This window comes from Oikopleura dioica, chromosome PAR (assembly GCF_907165135.1).
Source record: "Oikopleura dioica chromosome PAR, OKI2018_I68_1.0, whole genome shotgun sequence".
Classification (NCBI taxonomy): Eukaryota; Metazoa; Chordata; class Appendicularia; order Copelata; family Oikopleuridae; genus Oikopleura; species Oikopleura dioica.
In genome coordinates this window covers 15,610,050-15,629,541 of record NC_137293.1, presented here as the reverse complement: position 1 = coordinate 15,629,541, position 19,492 = coordinate 15,610,050, and the positions used below count along the sequence as shown (strand labels likewise).

General features: G+C 40.1%; 1 protein-coding gene and 1 long non-coding RNA gene across 2 annotated transcripts in view; both read left to right on the top strand.

Annotated features, from left to right (window-relative positions):
* Positions 1-6,610: 6,610 nt before the first annotated feature.
* Positions 6,611-7,031, top strand: LOC145704457 (uncharacterized). Its single transcript, XR_014134462.1, has 2 exons — positions 6,611-6,815; positions 6,860-7,031. It is a non-coding gene; the product is annotated as an uncharacterized LOC145704457 (long non-coding RNA).
* A 4,771-nt stretch (positions 7,032-11,802) lies between these two features.
* Positions 11,803-19,492, top strand: part of LOC145704818 (COP9 signalosome complex subunit 6-like) — a 73,016-nt gene continuing 65,326 nt past the window's right edge. The window contains exon 1 of the mRNA XM_081782289.1: positions 11,803-11,817. The gene's annotated coding sequence lies outside the window, so the exon portion shown is untranslated. The remainder of the gene's footprint in view (positions 11,818-19,492) is intronic.

Here is a 19,492-nt window from a genome sequence, read left to right as displayed (position 1 = left end):
GGATGGCCTAAGGAACCGACAAAAAAATTCGCCAAATTTTGCGTGGGCGGCTATTGGTTGCTGATTGGCCGGTTAGGCGATTGCAGTCTTCTGATTGGTTGAAAATTTCCACGTAAAATTTGTCGAAATTTCTTTGTCGGTTCCCCCTTTTTGCTCTGATACAGGGGCCTCCCTAAATTTAACAATTATGTTGGGTTTGAGGGTTTTAACCCGAGAAATATGCGAGCCGTGACTATGAACGTGTATTAACCCACATTGCCTATTTTGGCAACAATTTGGTATGAGGATGCTAATACTTGCGGCCTGTTAAAATTGAGATACTGTGGTGGCTAAAATCAAGGATCAATTAAAGAAAATCTAACATTATGTTTCTCTGTAAAAACAAACAGAGAAATGCCGGTATTCAGAGCTGGAAAACTAGACTTCAATTTGTAGTTGATGTTTGTGGTTTTGTAAGAGTGAGTGGTATTGTCAAAGCAGGTTAAAATGGATGCTTTCCGGTAGTTCCGGGGCAGCAATGCACTTGATCCGCTGCGGACCAGCTATGGCGCAAGAATGCAATCGCTATTGCCTGGAAAATGCGACGTTGCTTTTTAGAGATTTCCTGTAAATAATTAGCTAACTACTATTGACTGTAGAATAGTAGCCACGTTGCAGCTTTCTTATGTCTGATTTTTCTTTAAACAAATAACAAGAAAAGCCTTTTTCGTAATTTTTTCTCAAGAAAAATTTTTTCATATTTTTACATATTTTTGAAAGCACGATTTCTTACCTGAATTACATACCAAATATTTCCCAGTGGCGTACTGTACTGCCGCAGCATTTTGACCTCTTGCTTGAGGTCGTTCCACATTTTGGCAGTTGAGGATTAATTTTGACTTTTTGAAGAAAGATGAAGGGTTGAAGATTCGTTGGGTTTTGGGACTTTCTCGTGTTTTGAAGCGGCGAAAACGAGCTAAATAAAAGGCGGTTAATTCCTACAATAAATCTAGACGGATGAAGCCTGAGTCGAGCCCCGCATTCGCCCCCTGAATTCATTGAAAACGGAAGATAAGAGAAGGTTCCTTCTTCCCAGAAAAAATGATCCGGGGCTCGGCAACCTGTGCAGAAGCCTGAGTCAGGGTCCGAGAGAGCTAGGGCCCCATATTCTATGGGGCCTCGTTTATGCTTTCTCAGGACCCTGACTCAGGTTTCTACACAGGTTTCCGACCTCATGAGCAATTTTCGAGCTCAACCCTTTTTATTAGCGGGAAGTATTTCTGAAAAAATGTTGAGAAAAAATAGCGTATTTGAGAAGTTGATTAAATCTGATTGAAATTCATGACGGTTGTGAACTCGAACCTAACCCGAGATTCCGCGGTGCTCCGCTCAAAACAGTTTCAATCGTATTTTTGGGCGAATTTTGCGGGATTTTTTCGCGCATTTCTGAATCTCAAAATAGCCTAGAATGGGCCATAATCTGCTCGAGTAAAGCGTCGTGAGAAGACAGTTTCAGTTGGTTACAACTGCTTTTCACGTTGTCTTTTGCGGCCGGTCAAAAGAGCAACAATCAAGAGACCGGGCAGAAGGCATAAGTTCGAACATCGTTTAAGACCATTTGGCGCATTTGTTTCGGAGACGGCTGTCGAACTTGACGCGCTTGAGGAGCTTATGATGTTCGTTGAGCTAAAGCGCTTTTGCCCCGGAATTAGCACTTCCGATTTTCTCGTGACAAAGCGAATCCGTGCAAAACGTGCACGTGCGCCAAACAAACTAATCAACAAAGAACCTAGCCATGCAGATTTTTTCTTTGGAGTCAAAAAGAAAGCTGCATTTTAGAGGCATGTTTACAGCTTATGCATAATTTTAGCTGGCTGCTGCTTAGTCAGGCTCTGGAAAATCTAAAATGAAAAGCCGCGTAGCGGCTTTTTCAAAAACGAAGCCGCGAAGCGGCTTCGCAAATATACCTTTTTAATCATGTTAAAATTCTTAAAAGCCGCTTCGCGGCTTCATGTTTAAAAAGCCGCTATGCGGCTTTTCATTTTGCTTCAAAATTGATTCAAAAATCAAGCTCAGAAAGCTTCTGAAAACTTGTTATCGACTGTAAAAATGACAGTAACGTGCATGTTCAATCGCTTCTGGGAATGCTGTGAGTGTTTGTAAATTCACGATCATTTCTGTTAGTTTTCATTTCAAGAGAATCTTTCGATATTTGCGGGTTGATTGCGACCCAACACCGCGGTTCGCCAAAAATGCGAGCTTGCGAAATCGTCCGCCAATGGAACTTACTTCCAAATTTTTTATTTTTAATCCTTAATTCTCGTTTCTCCTAAAAAAGTCGAACAAACGAGCCCAGATAAGGCAAAGATTCTATTTAAAAATACGAGCAGAAAGTATAGCGTAATGAAATTCACGCGGAGGAAATGTCCAAACTACCGCAAAATCCGACGAAGAAATCGTCTTTTAGTACTATTTTTCAAGATCAAAAGAGTGGGTTTTTAGAAAACGAACTCGGAAACATCTGAGTCAGAAAATCAGACGCCAAATGTTTAGTCGTTGTTCGCGCTTCACAAGAAATTTCAATTCTCGGTTAGTTTAATGGCGCTAATTTGATTAAATAATTGGATCAATGCTTCTTATTCATAATTAAAACACTTTTTCCATCAGTTCTCCATTTTCAAAAAGAGATAAAGCAAAAAATGATTTCTTTTCCGACTTTTTGGACTTGTTTGATTCTCGCGCTCTCTAGTTCAGGTAAAGTTTTCAGTAAGAGCACTTTGTGAAAAGTGCCCAGAACCGGTACTTGTATGGAGTAAAGAACAATTTCTTGCAAGATTATTCAATTTCAAGCTCCAAGGTTACATACGGGCGTAACATTGGAGGCTGAATAATTATGCTGTTCAAAAAAAGTGATTCCTGGAGATACCTGGAGGTACATTAGGAGTAGAGGATCTTGTATGGCTATTCTAGCTTTAAACAGGCTTCACTTCTTTTTACGAAAGTCCGCGGAAAATTCGGGACATTTGGGGACATTCAGGGACATTCAGGGACATTTTGGGACATTGGGGACATTAAGAGAGATTGGGGACATTCTGGGACATTTAGGAGCATTCAGGGCTATTAAGGGACATTGGGGACATTCGAGGACCTTTTCATTTTCATCATCATTTTTCAGCAACCGAATTGATCGAAATTGACTGGTCATCTGGCGCCGTTATCGAAGCCACATGTCCTTTCCCCGTTCCACTGATAGAGAATCCCAAGGACACCGACAATTTCCTCACTCACTTTATCGACGTGCCCGCTTCTATAATCGGGCAGGTTCAAAGTGAAGATGCTCGACAAACAGTGTGCACGACCATCAGGCAAGTCTCGAACAATGCGGCGGAAATCGTAGCAGCGGGCAATTACCGTTTAGCATGAAAGTCAAGTGGACAAAGAAGTACGTAGTACATACGAGCGTATTTTGAAGTCTGGTTAAATATCGATTTTCCCAATTATATACACGAGATAATCGTGAGTGGAAATTGATATTAATGCCAACATCTAACATCGTAAAATCATGTTGTATTTAATTCGATTAGCGGTAAAACAACGCCTTCCAAAATAAGGTGAGGCTACTATTTCGCCGAGTAATTCAGATCGAAGATAATTTTCCCGCTCTCTGTATTGAATTAGATCTTCCAAAGTGACTCTTTCCTTTTAGAAAAAAGGGGATAAGGATGTTTTTAATGATACGGCGATTTGGGATAGACTTTGTTTTAGGAACGGCAGTTGTTTGAACCACAAAGAAAAAATAGTTTTTCAACTTGATCAGTGATCATGAGTTCCGATCGCTAATTTTTCAATATAAAAAGTACTTGGGTACTTTCCATAATCTGGGCTCGGCAACCTGAATAGAAAACCTGAGTCAGAGTTCTAAAAGATTACATTGAACGCGGCTTTTTTCAAAACGAAGCCGCGAAGCGGCTTCGCCAAAGTTGCCAACTCAATGAATGATTTTAACTAGCGAAGCCGCTTTGCGGCTTCGTTTTTAAAAAAGCCGCTACGCGGCTTTTCATTTTACTCTTTTAAAACCCTGACTCAGGTTTTCTACTCAGGTCTACCGAGCCCAGACCATTGCAAGAGCCCATAATATGTCCAATCGCTAATTTTTACTTGTAGAAATTTTTCTGACGAGCAACTGGAGTCCTTGCTGAGTTCTTTGAACGCGTCGCAAGGAGCGGAACGCGCTGTCATTCCAGATTTCATCGGGATCATGTGCAAGGATGTAGCGCTTGATGGATCATGCAACGACTTCGGAGTTCGATACTGCTGCCCGGCGATTACGACAGAGACTGGGTTACTCTGTTAGTTAAGCGAGACGCGTGAATAATTGCAGAACGTAAGATCGTTAAAAACCCGCTAATAGTTACGACGACAGCAAGCGCGACGTCTACCTCGACGCCTTTGACATTTCTTGATTATCTTAATAACTATCAGAATAACGCAAGCTTGTGGATTCAGGAAAACATCAGCGGCAATCGCAAGAAACCCAGGAAGCGTTCAGACAGCAAGTTTAAGGGTGTCAACATCGATTTTGCCATTTTTTACAATGTCTTCATTTTGATCAAATCTGAACTTGGATTAAGAGCGATTCGACTGGTAAAAATCTTAAAAATCAAATTTGTGAGGAGATTTAATCGAGGACAAAGTTTGGGCTGCATTTCAAGCAAACTAAACAGCTTTAATAATACTCCGAAAACAATCAAACAAAACGGTAGTGCTCAATTCTAGTTTTTATTTGATTAAAAATAATTAAGTTATCAATCCGTTTATGGACATCCTGGGAGAATTCTCCGAGAAGCGATGCCGCGGCTGGCCGAAATTTGAAAGTCATTTGTCGAAAATAGACCGTCTTCTGCAACTTTCAACAAAATAAATTTTAGTTGCAAGATAAGAAAATGAATGCATATTTGCTTGGAACATTGTGACTTTTCGAACAGCAGATTTCTCCTCGCGAATGTAAATTTTATTGATTTGATAGCATCAATTTCCCAAGATCAACTTCGAATATTGATAAGACTGACTAAGCCTTCTGACAAGAGTTGCAAATTTTGATTAATTTTTCTGAGCTGAGCTGAGCTGACCTTAGTAAAAATTTCTCTGAGCTGAGCTGGCCAATTTTGGAGGTAACTGAGCTGAGCTGGCCCTTTTCAGAGGTCATTGAGCGGAGCTGAGCTGAGAAGACCTTTTGTTTAAGAGATTTGAGCTAAGCTGAGCTGAGCGGACCCTTATTAGAGCTGAACTGAGCTGATTGAGCTGAGCTGAGCTAAGTGATAATTGTCTGAGCTGAGCTGAGCTGAGCAGATCAGATCATTTTCCAAAATCACTGAGCTGAGCTAAGCTGAGCGACTGCTCAGCTCACTTAGCCAGCTCAGCTCACTCAGCTCAGCAAATTTGCAACTCTGCTTCTGACAAGCTCAAACCCTTGAGGAAGCAAATACCGATCTTCTAGCTTACATCATTGAAGACGAAATGGAATTTGAAAGGAGGGATATCAAAATTATAATTTTCCCCATCCAGGATGAGCCATCCTACATGCACGAGAATTTCTTGACGATCTACGCAAACAATTCTCCTAGCCCATATTTCGGAAAGCTCCAATGATTATATGTAAATGTCTGAATGTGCTCGCCGCTGATGACGAGTATGCAAATCATTCATGAACACAGAAAATTTATTCCAGTGTGATTCTAGCTGGGAGAAAGACAGGAACATATTCCTTTCCAATTTCTTACCAACGCTTACATAAAACCTTGTAACAATTGAAATAAAAAATAACGCGGGTCGACAAAGAAATCACAACAAGGAAAAATGAACCTCTTTCTTCTCCTCCAATTTCTAGCAAGCAGCATGGCCATGTTTACAAAGTCAGAATTTTTCCTGCAGTATCACCAAAACTCTCTTGGCAGAATAACTGACCATCATCGACGAGGCTCAGGGTCATTTATCCAGAAGCAATACGGATGGATGAAAAACAAAATCAACCCGAAATTCAACAACTCTGCCAAGTTCCAAGCCTATTTTGATAGGCAGTTCTTCAGATATGTGATCGAAAAATAAATTCTGTTTTTATGGAAAATTTCTATTTAGATTTTCATTTCAAAAATTATACAAGAAAAACCTCCCGAAAAAACGCTGACGCACAATTGCGTTCTCTTTCAATATCCAAGCACCTGGTTGCGATTAAACCGAACGCTCCCTTATCAATGACAGTATCATGCCTCACGCACCGTATGGTTGTTCTTTCTACCAGTAAATCAAACACGTTTTCGAGCGGATCTAAAGAGCATCCTTCTATTTTCTTGTCTCCGCTCGGTTTTTGATTGCGACACCAGAATTTTAAGGAAGGGGTTAAAAAGGTTGAGTCAATCTTCCAACTCCGAATACACTCATTTTTAGATGAAGAAAAGAAGAGGAAGACTGTCTAAAATACGTAAAAATAGATGGAGAGCCGTAGAGATATGAATCGTTTTATAACATGATATTTCCCGCGGCGGATATGTGAAATATTGAGGGCGTAAAATCGGCCGCGATTGAATAAAAAAGGGTCACGACGCCCTTATCTGATCAGAATCAGCTGCGACAGAAGTCGCACCGCGGTGGTTATTGCCCCCTAAAAAGGTTGAAATTTTCTTCTTGACACACACAGGGTCATCGCCCAAGGTTCACAAGGTTTTTTGAAGAGAAAATTTGTCCACGAGAAGAAAAAAGGTCGTTTCCAAGAGAAAAAGAAAGATGAAGCACATGCGATACTTGACGGCCAGTACTCCTCTCATGCTGCCAGTCACTCGGTAAGAGAAACAATACGATGGAAACAACTAAGAATATTTTTCAGCAATAGTCTCCAAGGAAACACCAAGATTGCCATCAAAAAACCGACAGAAGTCAAGACCTTCCCTTCTCATCACACTGCTCTTCAGAAGAACTAAACCTAACTGAACAATCTTAAAATGAAACTTTAACGCAGACATCATCTCTACGGTAAAAAAATAAAAAATCTACTTTCCTATTTTTTGCGAAAAATCAAAAAAGACAGCTTTAAAACCCGAATTTTCGGGTACGGTCGCGCGCTAGAAACACGTTTAATTCGCAACAGTCTCAAATACCAAAAAAGGTCACAACGTAATTCTGACATTTTGTATTGAACATGGCAGCTAAGCATGGATTATCCTGGGGCGCATCTGCCGTCTGCTTGTCCCAAAAGGTTCCCAAGAATGATTCGGGCCCGAGCGGAAATATCGAAATATTTACCGTTGTCAAAATTGGCTTAAAAACGACTGAAGTTGTCGGCATGATTTATGTGTTGTTCCGATTCAATTTACGAATCCAGAACCGAAGCGGATTTCTTCCGAGATAAAATTATAAATACCAGGACTGTGTTGGGCGACCTCTGAGAAAAACCTGAGTCAGGTTCTGAAAAATCTTCATTGAAAAGCCGCGTAGCGGCTTTTTTAAATACGAAGCCGCGAAGCGGCTTTCCCAAAACTTAAAAATATATTCAATATTTCAATTATGAATGAAAAATTTGAGCTCGCTTGGTGGCTTTGTTTAAAAAAAGCCGCGACGCGGCTTTTCAATCAAGGTCTTTCAGGACTCCTGACTCACTGCCGAGCCTAGTGCCAGATGGAATTTATCCACCTGCTCCGTTGAGCTAGTCATGAGAGCGTTTTTACTCCGGAAAATCTTTGTGACATTTGAGGTTGGCGAGAAAAGAAGAGAGAAAATGTGTCTGAATAGCTGATCATTTACCTAGTCAGATCGTAAAGATGAATAACTGGACTATTCTCTGGCCTGCAGACTTCTCAGAATTTAGGTTTTACGAATCATAAAGTCCGAAACATTAAGCTTTTATTGACCCTTTTAAGATTCTTTACAACTTCCAGAGGATTTACTGAGTTATGAGAGCGACGAAAATTATCAGAGTCAAGTATTTGTAGGTGGTCTGTTTTAGCGCGTGCTCGACACGTGCTCTAGAATTTTAGAACTTGACCGAGGAGAAGGAAACAAACCACTCGGACACGCCTCGTGCAAGTTTTGAAGCGCCCTGTTTTACATTCAGCGAACCGCTATCTTATGAATACTCTGCTCATTCTTCTGCGTTCATTCTAAAGTTCAAACGAAAATTGGTCCCCCCACATTTATTGAAGCAATCAGAAAAAGGTTATTTCCGCTGATGATTTGTATAAAAAAGAAGATTCTCAGCGCGGCCGTTTTCGTGAATTCTATATCTTGACTTTCAATACAGAAGTGAGTGCTCTACCGGTCCAGCAATATGATCTCTTGACTTCTGTTAATTAGAAGTAGAAACGATTTTGTCTGTGAAGACAGAAAAATAAATACCCCAAGACCTCTTGTTTTTTGCTGAATATTTCTCGAATCTGCTTTTTACTTTTGTATACCATTTCTTTGCTCTTAAAAGAATTTTTTTTAAAGATGTTCTTGGGTTTTGGCTTTTTAATCATTCAGAAGCAATGAAAGTTTTATTGGCCGAGAAAATAAAAATTGACTTCTAAAACCCTTAAAAACCCCACATCTGGACTCGGCAGCCTGTGTAAAAAACTTGAGTCAGGATCTCAAAAGCTAAAATAAAAAGCCGCGTAGCGGCTTTTTTAAAAACGAAGCCGCAAAGCGGCTTCGCGAAACCATCATTCTTTTTTTTTTTTTGGTATTTTATTGGATGCAGTTTTGAAAGTGTGTTGGCAAGTCAGACCCGCAAGCAGGAAAGACTTCCGGAAACATTGAATATAAGTTTATAAAGGCAGCATAACAATGGCCGCCGAATGATCAATGTTAAAATATTGGCGAAGCCGCTACGCGGCTTTTCATTTAAGCTTTTCAGATCCTGACTCAGGTATTTTAAACAGGTTGCCGAGAACAACCACACATTCCATTTCAAAATGAAAACTGCATAACAGTAACTTGGCGAGGTGTGGAAAAACCATTGGACATGCGTGAAGCGAAAACTAACGCTGATTACAAGGCTATAAACCGGCCACTAATTTACTAGTTACTATCGAGCCGATTCGTTCCCACATTTTATATGTCCACAGAGCATAATCTTGCTTCTCTAAAAAATCAGCAACCCCATTAAAATCATCAATTATTTATACTCTTAAAAATTCCATGAAAATAAGGACTTACGTATTCGTCACTTAATTAAGGGTGTCTTCTGCAGATTCCTTCATTTTTGAATTCTCAAATCCTCTTTTTTTCTTCTGATAATTCTCTCTTTTTTTGAAATTTTCTGGCGCTGATTGTGATTCTTCTTCTCGTGTGCTTCTGCAGAAAAAACACACGCACTACCTAATGGCGTGTAGTAAAAATCGTAAACCGAAAGCTCGCCGGATTATCTCACATACATCTTCTTCCCTTTGAACTTATGTATGCCAAGAGAAAGCTCTCCTAGTGAAGTTAAAACGAAGCAAATAGGACGAGTGTGGGACCCCCTGCTGAAAAGCGTCACTGAGAAATGAATGCCATTTAAAAGTAATTAGTTTTGAAACTTCTGAAGGGATAGACAGCGCCTTTTACGATGATTGAAAAAGTTGAGCTCAAATCGTGAATTCGAAATTGCTTTTATCTCGACCGAGCGTTTCCGTTCTTGATTTGTTGAGCTTTCATTTTTTGACTTTTTCAAACACCTTGAATTCTTGCTTTTGCCAAAAATCGGATTCCCGAGTCAGGGTCCTGAATGAGTTAAGGGAAGAGCCGCGTAGCGGCTATTTTAATAACAAAGCCGCTACGCGGCTTCGTTAAAAAAAAAGCCGCTACGCGGCTTAAAGTTTCGCTTTTTTAGGACCTAGAGGTTTCCGAGCCAAAATTCCGGGCCTTCAAATGAAGCAGAAAAGCCCCGATTTTTTTGCTTTCATATCAAAAAAAAACTGAGCCCACGTTGCCTTATCACTATAGCTCTCACTAAAGAGTGTAAGAATAAACCTTAGGTTGCATTCGCTGCTGTAAGTACCAGTAGATAACGTTTCGTCAAAATTTCGGATCTTTTTCAAAATTCAGTGCCGACAAGTGTACCTCACTTTCGTCGCTTGATATGTTCTCATTAGATTCTAGTGCAAAATAAGAGAATTCGCAGATTCGTAAAATCGTGTAAAGAATCTTTTTAACAAAATAAAGCTCTTTACATGAATCATTATTTACTATGGACGAGAGAAGCCTACTTTGACTGAATTAACGATTATGATCGTTAATCATCTTTAATCCTGTGCTTAGTCTGAACTTTGATTGATCATTTATGCGTTTTTTTCTTTATTCTTTGCTCTCCTGAAACTCCTTTGATGATTTCAAAAAAAATTTCGCGGGCCTGGAAATCGTCAAAAAACTTCTTGTCTAGTTTTGAAGAGCTCGTCGAGACGAGTCGAACGATATATAAAACTCCAGATAGTTTTAAGATTTTCCGCCAAAAATAGTGATAAGAAGGTGTCTTATCAAAAATTTTCTGACCGGCGCCGTTTTTGTTCTAGAAAAGCTGAGGTCATGCTTGACCCCGGAAAATGATCCTCATGGTCTGGTCTATTCCGGCAAAAATTTCAGCTCGCCCTCACATATCCTGCTGTGCTTATCAGCGAAAAATCAAAAAATAGTGCATTTTATTGTCGCTGCACGTTCCTAGTTTCCGGCCCATTTTTAATCCCATTTTCCTTGGAAAATGAAATTCAACGATAAACTCGGCTGGGTAAATGATGACGAGCTGAAATTTTTGCCGGAATAGAACAGCCCATGAGGATCATTTTCCGGGGTCAAGCATCACCTCAGCTTTTCTAGAACAAAAACGGCGCCGGTCAGAAAATTTTTGATAAGACACCTTCATAATTTAGGAGCACGGGACTTTTTGCGGAGAAAAATTTATATTTCCTTTAGAAGCAGATACCGAGAAATATGATCAAAGTAGATGATTTAAATGCCCTAAAGTTCGGCCTCAAATAAAAGTTTTGTTTAAATAAATCGACTCGTTATTTGATGGCAAAGTCCCGTTAACCTCGCAATAATCAAATAAATTATGCAAGTAAAAATATTTTTCATGACTCGTTCCAATAAATTATAGGAAACGAACTCTGGGACATTTAATTCAAAGAACTTTTGCTTTCCGGAATAAGGGGAAAGACGCAATCACGACGTAAGGCTCCACAAATGAAGCAATTCATCATAAATGTGAAGGAGCAGTCGCTGATTTCAAGTGCAATCAATTAACATGACATCCGACTCGAGCACTTATCAATCTCTATTTTTCCATTCAAGAAGAGCTAGCACATTCAGAAATTTGCTTTTGGGCTTAGTCACCAAAACCGGATTATGAATCGGAAAAGTGCTCTTTTTCCATCATTTACGAAGTGACACCCTTATTTTTTCGATCCAAAATTTTATCTTAGGCTAGATGATGAATCCAAGCCCCTTTTTAAAGGGAAAAATAAGGGTGTCACTTTGAAAACTTTGAAAAAAATTGAGTTAGAAATCGCGGCTTTTTTAACCCGAACTTCAACGGCTTTCCGTAAATTAGCACTCCGTTGAACTTTTAATGCCGTAGTTGTTTCATTATGTTAAGCTGGGCAGGTCAAACATGAACTGTTAGATAACTTACTGACAGGCTAAGTTGGCTCAGGTGTGCTCTCTGGTCATCAGCGCGCGGCGGATAGAAGTGATGCCACGGAGAGACGATGCTTTCTGATAAGAATCGACTCCACGATACTTTAATGAATATTCGAGTGTGGCAAATGCGAACAGAAGATAATTGCATCTCGTTAGAGTGAGCACTTTTCTTTACAAAAAGACCGATTTCGTGCGGTTCAAAAACGCCCGATAAGAAAGGACGACGCTTTCAGAACAGTTTCTGCAAAACAGACAGTATTTCAAGTATCAAAGGCAATTCTGTAGATTCAAAGATTGAAGAAGTTCTAGTGCAGGATCTGTGGAATCGTCGAGGAAAGGAAAGAACGTGTTTGCAAGTAGATTAAAGACAAAAGCTGGAATTTAAATTGGACTCGCAAAGAGCGCTAAATGCGCCGATGTAACTCAATCAAAGATTCGCGTGATCAGATTCTGCCGTGCGCAAAGGTCCTCTGATTCAGGAGCGATTACGCGTTTTTCAAGAGCAGCAGCAGAGAAGAGAACGGAAACTAAATCGGGTCAGGGACGCGAAAATCCCGTCCCAATCGACCGTAAAAAGTAAATTATCGAACGTCCAGTATTCCTTTCCGGATTTAAAATCGTCGGATTTCAACCTTTATCCGATGAAAAACACGTTCTAAAACAACCTTTCTGTACCTCCCTGCTTTGACTGTACTGTGCAGAAATAAACGTGGTTATAGATTGCGTCTAAAAAGAAGAGGATTTTGTAATAAAGGTCTTATCAGCGGAGATGGACTCTGTCGGACAGAGTTTCTTCTTTATCAGATTTTTATCATTACAATGACTTTGACCCAAGGACTTTTTCGCGCATGAAAATAACTTCTGCAGGGAATACTTCATGTAACGTTTTGAAGGTTTTGAAGCTTGTTATTGTGTGATTGAAATATCATTTAGTATTTACGTTCAATATTTTTTCGAGAACATTGTTATTTGTTTTTTTAAACACGTGGTCGGTTCATTTGGAAAAAATGAAGAAAAACCTTTTTTATTCCTTCGGATTCTGACCGGGTGGTAGATGCTGGACGATTTGGTAGATGCCACCACTGCAAACGGTATGAAAGTGACAAGAAATAGGCTTTGAACTTTTATTATGATATAATATATTTAATATTACTATAATTATGATATTTCAGTTACCCAGATTCGACCGCTAAACTGGCGACTGGCCTCCGCATCTGTCAGTCTTGCGTTTCCTCGGAGAGATACAAATGGATATTGGACCTGGGGCCGATTGAATTCAAGCCATCTGATGCGACGTTCAAATGCGCAGCGAAGGATTCAGGTTGCTCCGAGGATCAACTTACTTTTGAGGAGTATTGGATCGGAGCTTGCTGCAACAAAGCAGCCCAGCGAAATTGCAACTGTAAGTATATGTATTACTTGGCCGATAATATAGTTAATTGTTTTAAGCAAAAGACGCTCATCTTGCCAATGTGCAAAAAATTTACGAACGTGTCAGAGGAGAAGAAGAAAATGCCGAAAAAGCTGCGAAACAAGCAAAAATCGATCTGATTGACGCGGAACAAGCTCTCGAAGAAGCGAAGAAAGCAGTAACAGAAACTGAAGAAACGCGGGTTCGCACGAAAGATTATAGAAGAAAGGTTCAGAAACGTCACTTGTTCCTTTCCGAAATTGCCATGAAAGAAGACAACGAAGATTTAGGTAAGAGTATGCTAATTACTACAAAATAAAGAGTTTTTCAGCGGAAATGACTTTCGTGAACGAGGCGAAGTTGAGTGACAAGCTCAAGTGCAAAGTTTGTAATGAACTGTTCAACGACGTTCGCGAAGAAACAATCATCACATCTTGTTCTCACAAGTTATGCAGCGTGTGCTATACCTCTCTTGAACAGAAGAACTGTCCTTTCTGTCGTAAACGATTTGCCGCGTCAAAAGTCGTCAAGGTCTTCGATCTTTAGAAACTCCCTTTGCTTCGATTTTTATTTATTGAAATTTTTTAATAAACCACAAACAATAAAAAAAAAAGTCTCAACTTGTCATTTCTAGCAGAAAACTTATCCAGCTATAAATTGCGTAGATGCGATGATCGGCGAGAATAACGAGTGTAATGTCCGTATAACTTGCAGATAACGCGCGAGCGAACTTACATCCAAAACCGTCATTATCTATTTGTAAGTTTCTGTTTAGAAAGAAGGTTGTTTTCAGCAAAATACACAAATTATGCGTTGTTGACATGTCAAAAAGTCACGTCCAAGTTGCGGGAAGGAGCAATAGAAGCAATAGACACAGCTGAAGAAATTTTCGCGGTGAAATTTTTCCTTTCATTACACGAACTAACGAAAGCTCTGTCTGACCTCAAGAATTCAGCCCAGACACGCCCGAAGAGCCCTCTAAGAACGGCCAGCAGCGCCTTGCAAAACTTGATATAAGAAACAATTCCGTTAAAATATTTCGACACATTCCAAACTCTTTCTAAGTTCCGAAGTCAGTTATTAAATTTACGTGCAAGTATTGTTCTAGCTCACTTGAAACGAGCGTGGCTGAGTCAAAAGATCTCAAAAAGGCGTGAACAAATAATTTCCCTAAACCGTTTTTAAAGCGTTTCTGACCGGTTTCCTTGACCACGCTAATTCCGGTCTTGAGCTGCCTCGAATTTCGCCAAGCAACAACTTTTTAGAATCCGTGAAAAACGAGGCTTTAGACGACAGTTCTCTCGAAAAGCTTTACAGTTCGCCTCCGTTGGAAATCTTTTATTCGATCCTTTATTTTAAGGATATAGCCTTGAATATTGAACTTTCGTAGCGCCGAATCCCTGTTACGAATTTATTCATTTTTCAAATTTACCCTTCCTAAAATTCATCGTAGATTTCGAAAATGACCTTATTTTTAGTACTTTCTATGGTGTTTGTACCTAAAAATCGCCTTCAAAATAAAACAGACCGTCGTTCTCTGAAAATTTCCATTAAAAAGGTAAATCTGGATTGATGATATGAAAGATTGAAGCCTTATCTCAAATCTAGCGGTGGATTTTGTAAAAATATTGAAGATTACGGCTTCTACTAACTGGTTTATGATTGTACTTCGAAATGGAGAGTGGCGCGCGCTGCCAATCAGAGCGAGGGGAGAATCTCAGTTACCATGAAGTTGAGCTCAAAGGGGAGATCGAGAATCTGAGCTACTGAAAAATGCACTGACTTTTTCAGTAGCTCATTCTGGGCGCGCCTAATTTGGGTGAGAAGCCGCGCAAACTCTTGTTGGCTCTCTGATTGGTTCAGACTTTCCAGATTCTGTTCTTCAGAATCTCGAGATTCTTCTAAGCCGCCAAGCAAGCGTTTCAGAAATCTTCTAGACTTCCCCGACACTGATTTGCGCGGGATACGGGGAAGGGGGCCAGGGGCTTTCTCCCCAAAGAGTAAAACTTCATGGTAGATTTCGTCCAAGCTGTCGACAAAATTACTCGCGTAAAATAGGATGAGCGATGGCTGAGTGAGATTTTCCCCTCGCTCTCATTGGCTGCGCGCGCCACTCTCCTTTTCAAAGTACAATCAAAAACCAGTTCCTAGAAGCCGTAATCTTCAATATTTTTGTAAAATCCACCGCTAGATTGGAGATAAGGCTTCAATCTTTCATATCATCAATCCAGATTTACCTTTTTAATGGAAATTTTCAGAGAACGACGGTCTGTTTTATTTTGAAGGCGATTTTTAGGTACAAACACCATAGAAAGTACTAAAAATAAGGTCATTTTCGAAATCTACGATGAATTTTAGGTAGGGTTAATTTGAAAAATGAATGAATTCGTAACAGGGATTCGGCGCTACGAAAGTTCAATATTCAAGGCTATATCCTTAAACTAGGTTTTAAGAACTTGAAATCGCTTTGGTTGAAAAATGGGGGAGGGGGCGTAAATAACAAGATTCCGTCAAAATAAGCGATTTCCTTCTCTTTAGGTGCAAGTTTAGCTAAATAAAGTTCCTCTTTCACAAAAAGTTTCAAGATTGTTTTACGATTATCTCTTCAAGGAGATTTCCTTGTAACTCAAATTTGCTCGTCTAGCAGCAAAACTCCTAGTAGTGCTTGTAGTACAAGCCAGCTGAAAGAAACTACGGTATCAAAACAGAAAAACAAATCTTTACAAGTCAGACTCACAGGAACATTTATTTCTTAAAGCTCAGCATCGGAAGAATTTTTTCAAGCCGTCCATTTTGTTGCTGAAAAGAAGAAAATAAGAAACTGTGCTTGAAATGTTTGTGTACCTGTCAAAGGGGTTCGTGAGTTCTTTCCGCTTCAGAAGGGGATCATCATGTGACGTAGCAAAGCTAACAATGTCTGTTTTCCGCTCTTTCTCTCCATATTCTTGGCTGGCCCCTGAAACCTGTGTAAAAAACCTGAGTCAGGTTTTAAAGAGCTTAAATAAAAAGCCGCAGCGCGGCTTTTATAAGATATAAGCCGCGTAGCGCCTTCGCAAAATAATCTTTACAATTTCTTTCTAAATGATGGCGATAATTGATATTCGAAATAGCTGCTACGCGGCTTTTCATTTTAGCTCTTATTTGTGGGCATATTGGGCAGAATTGGGAAAGAGCGTTCCTTTGATAGCATCGCTGACGAACAGTCTATCCATCTCTTTATGATTCTTCAAGTCCATCAGCTCCAGGAGCATTCGCTGCTTCATTTTAAACTCCTCGGTATCACATGCGGACAAAATATTAGGCATTTTGTTTTTGATCCCTGTTCTCAGAAATGCGGGCTTCTCCTCGTTTCCTGCTTATAAACCGTCGCTGTCAGCAAGAACAATACTTTGACGCAAAAGCGCTTATTGAACCCGTCAAAAGTAGCAATTTGAACGAAAATTTAAATAAATATGTTTATTACAATCATCTAAAATCAATGGTGCTCGTAGATGCTTTTTTCGAAGTTAAAGCCAGGCATTCCAGATGATTTACAGGCGGGGTCACTTTCGTTGACAATTTCGTCCATATTCGGGAGCTGCCAAATCGCGCAAATTAATGCATTTAAGATCAGTAAGATTCCCTTGAATCAAATTCAATTTTTCCATAGCTAAATAGCAGTAAACTTACTTGTGTGTTCGAAATGATCGTCCATCCCCGAAGCTGTTCGCCACCTTTTCTTAGGGTGGGCAATTATTGGTGGGGGCTGCGTCGATTGGAGATGACGCTGTTAGCCCCCGTTTCCGGAAAATTTTCGCCCAACAAAGCCCCCCTTCCAGTCGAGGGCCTCTAGGGGCCCTTGAAGAAGGTGCCCCCTACTGCCCAATTTTCAGCGAGCATTTTGGCCACCCTAGCCTGTTCTAGCAAACACTCGTTTATGCCAGAAGAAAGAACCGTAAGTAACGCCTCTACAAAGGAACCATTTTATCACTGCTTGCTTCAATTTCACCTTGCACGTACATGTGGATAACGGTCAAAATAAAGACCACGAGGACATAAGAAAAGCCAGTCTGCAGAGATACTGTCCCACCCAACAAAAACGCCAAAGGAACACCGAGTGCGGTCGATAACATTATCATGCTTTGCTGGCTCGAGGAAGATAGCGCTCTAAAAAATCTTAGCCCCGCCGAGCCGTTTCCTGGGACAAGAATAAGGCGGAGCCATTACTCTGAAGAAATGCGTTACCAAAACGATGAAGTAAATTAGCGTGAGCCACATTCTAGCGCGAATGGCGTTGAGGTAGGGGCAGTTGATCGTACTGAAATTAACTGTAAGAGGGATGAGCTGCTGTGGTATTCGATCCAACCCATGATGATCTGAAGAATCATCAGTGTCTGTGGTCATTTATCGATAAACTGCATCCTCAAAGCCTGTTATGAAAGGTGAAAGTTCATAACTTTTTTATTCTAGAACTTCATTATTTCTGCTGAACGTTTGCAAAAGCAGAGATGATCATCTGCTGAATAAAAAGGTCAAATACGTTCAAAAAAGAAGCGATTCTAAACCGCGCATCAACGATTTTTCTGACACGCTGATTACAAACCAATAAGAAATGATCAAACGCGTGCACGTTTTGTCGGCATGTGCAGAGAAGCTGAGCGAAGGCAAACGATCGTAATTCACGACCAGAAACATCATGTCCGAACTTGGGCTATTACAATGATTTCGATCTTTCTTTTTCGGAGAATCGACGATCCTTGATCCCTTAATTCGAACCCAAACAAGAATAACTCCAGTTGACTCTTTGTCCGTACTTGTTTTACCCTTACTAAGATTTTTATTGTTCGACCAAACATTCAGATGACGATATTTATTATGCGGCAAAATTAGGGAATTATGCCATCATGGTATTTTTCCTACGTTTTTCTTCTTAGTTGATGACGTTCAATTAATAATCAAATTCAGCTTTTTCGAAATAAATTTGTCGAAATCGAATCTGTCGATGGCGAAAAGCACTTGATCCATTCGTAAAATTAATGGAAAGATATTAGGCTGCTGTCTAACTTGCGGCCCCTCATCTGGGAAAATATTAAATCAGTTCAAGAAACCGTGAACTCTTCTTTTTCCTCTGAAAGTTTATTTGAAATTTGCTTATTCGATTTTAGTCGATAGGAGAAAAATGATGATCCTAAGAAGTGTTCAAGTCCAAAAAAGGAATTCTAGTGGTGAGAAAACAGCATTTTGCCCAACATAAAAAAGGGAGCAGAAACCGCCATTGATGTAATTTTTGGGGCGTAGACAAGTAACGCCGATGGGATTAAAATGCAAATTTGGTAGAACCATAAACTGCTCGATTCGCTGAAGAGATAATTCTGAGGTCGAGCGGCGGCCGCGGTATCCCAAATTTTGGAATTCTGGAGCACCATTCTTTCGCGAAGCAACGTAACAACTTTTGTTCTCGAATAGCCCCCTCTCCGCCAGCTTGGACTTGGAATCCTTATGATTTGAAATGATCCCCTTGAAGCCTTTAATTTGAAACGCCTGTCTGATTAGAATGCGAAATTGACTTCAGGAAGCGACTGTCATTTTGATAATGTGATTTTTGACAGTATTTCTTCGCCTCTGATATGGTCTCATGGAGGATAGACCAATGAATTAAGATGAGATAAAAGTTGCTGGAACTTTTCTTCAGAATTTTCAAACAAAAGCGTATGAAGCATTTTTTCTTTATTCTGGTGCAACGATAAATGAGTTCTTTCAGGAAAGAACACTTAGTTGTAAACCTTGTAAACATTCTCATCGGAGAACTTTGCGCGGCAGCTAGGACAGTCTTTCTCAGGAAGCTTGGAGATGCAGTTGAAGCAGGCTTTGTGGCCGCATGGGATGATCACAGCTTCAGGATGATCGTTGTCGAAGGGAAAGAAGCAGACCTTGCAAGAAGGCTTTTCGTTGTCTTCATTTTGCTTCTTCTTCTTTGCTTCTGGTTCATCTTAATCAAAAGAGAAATAACAGGGTCTCCGTTTCTTTGTTACCTGAGTCACCGACTGTAGCTTTCGTCACAATGAGAACTCGTTTTTAACTTTTCCAAAGAATGTATCAGCAGCAATTTTATTTTGCTTTTCAGTTTGGATGTCCTTTTCCGCATTTTCCACCTTTTTCTTGCATTTGCCAGGAGTTTTTCCAGGTCTCTTAGTTCCCTTTTTGCATCAGTCAGTTTATCTTCAGCCTCGTAGATTTTGTCCATAGCGGAGTTTCTCTCTTTTCGTGCATGTTCTAGGATTTTGTTGACCAGTTGATGCTCTTCATGAATACCGTCATCATCACAATGATAATAATCTATAATTGATAATTATGAAGCGCAATCATAGACATCATCCTCTGAAGAGCCTCCTAGACTTACAAGTATCATTACCAGGATCACTCTTCAATGCAGTTTCACAGCAAACACCAATCGCACACTCTCGATATGAAAGGTTGTCC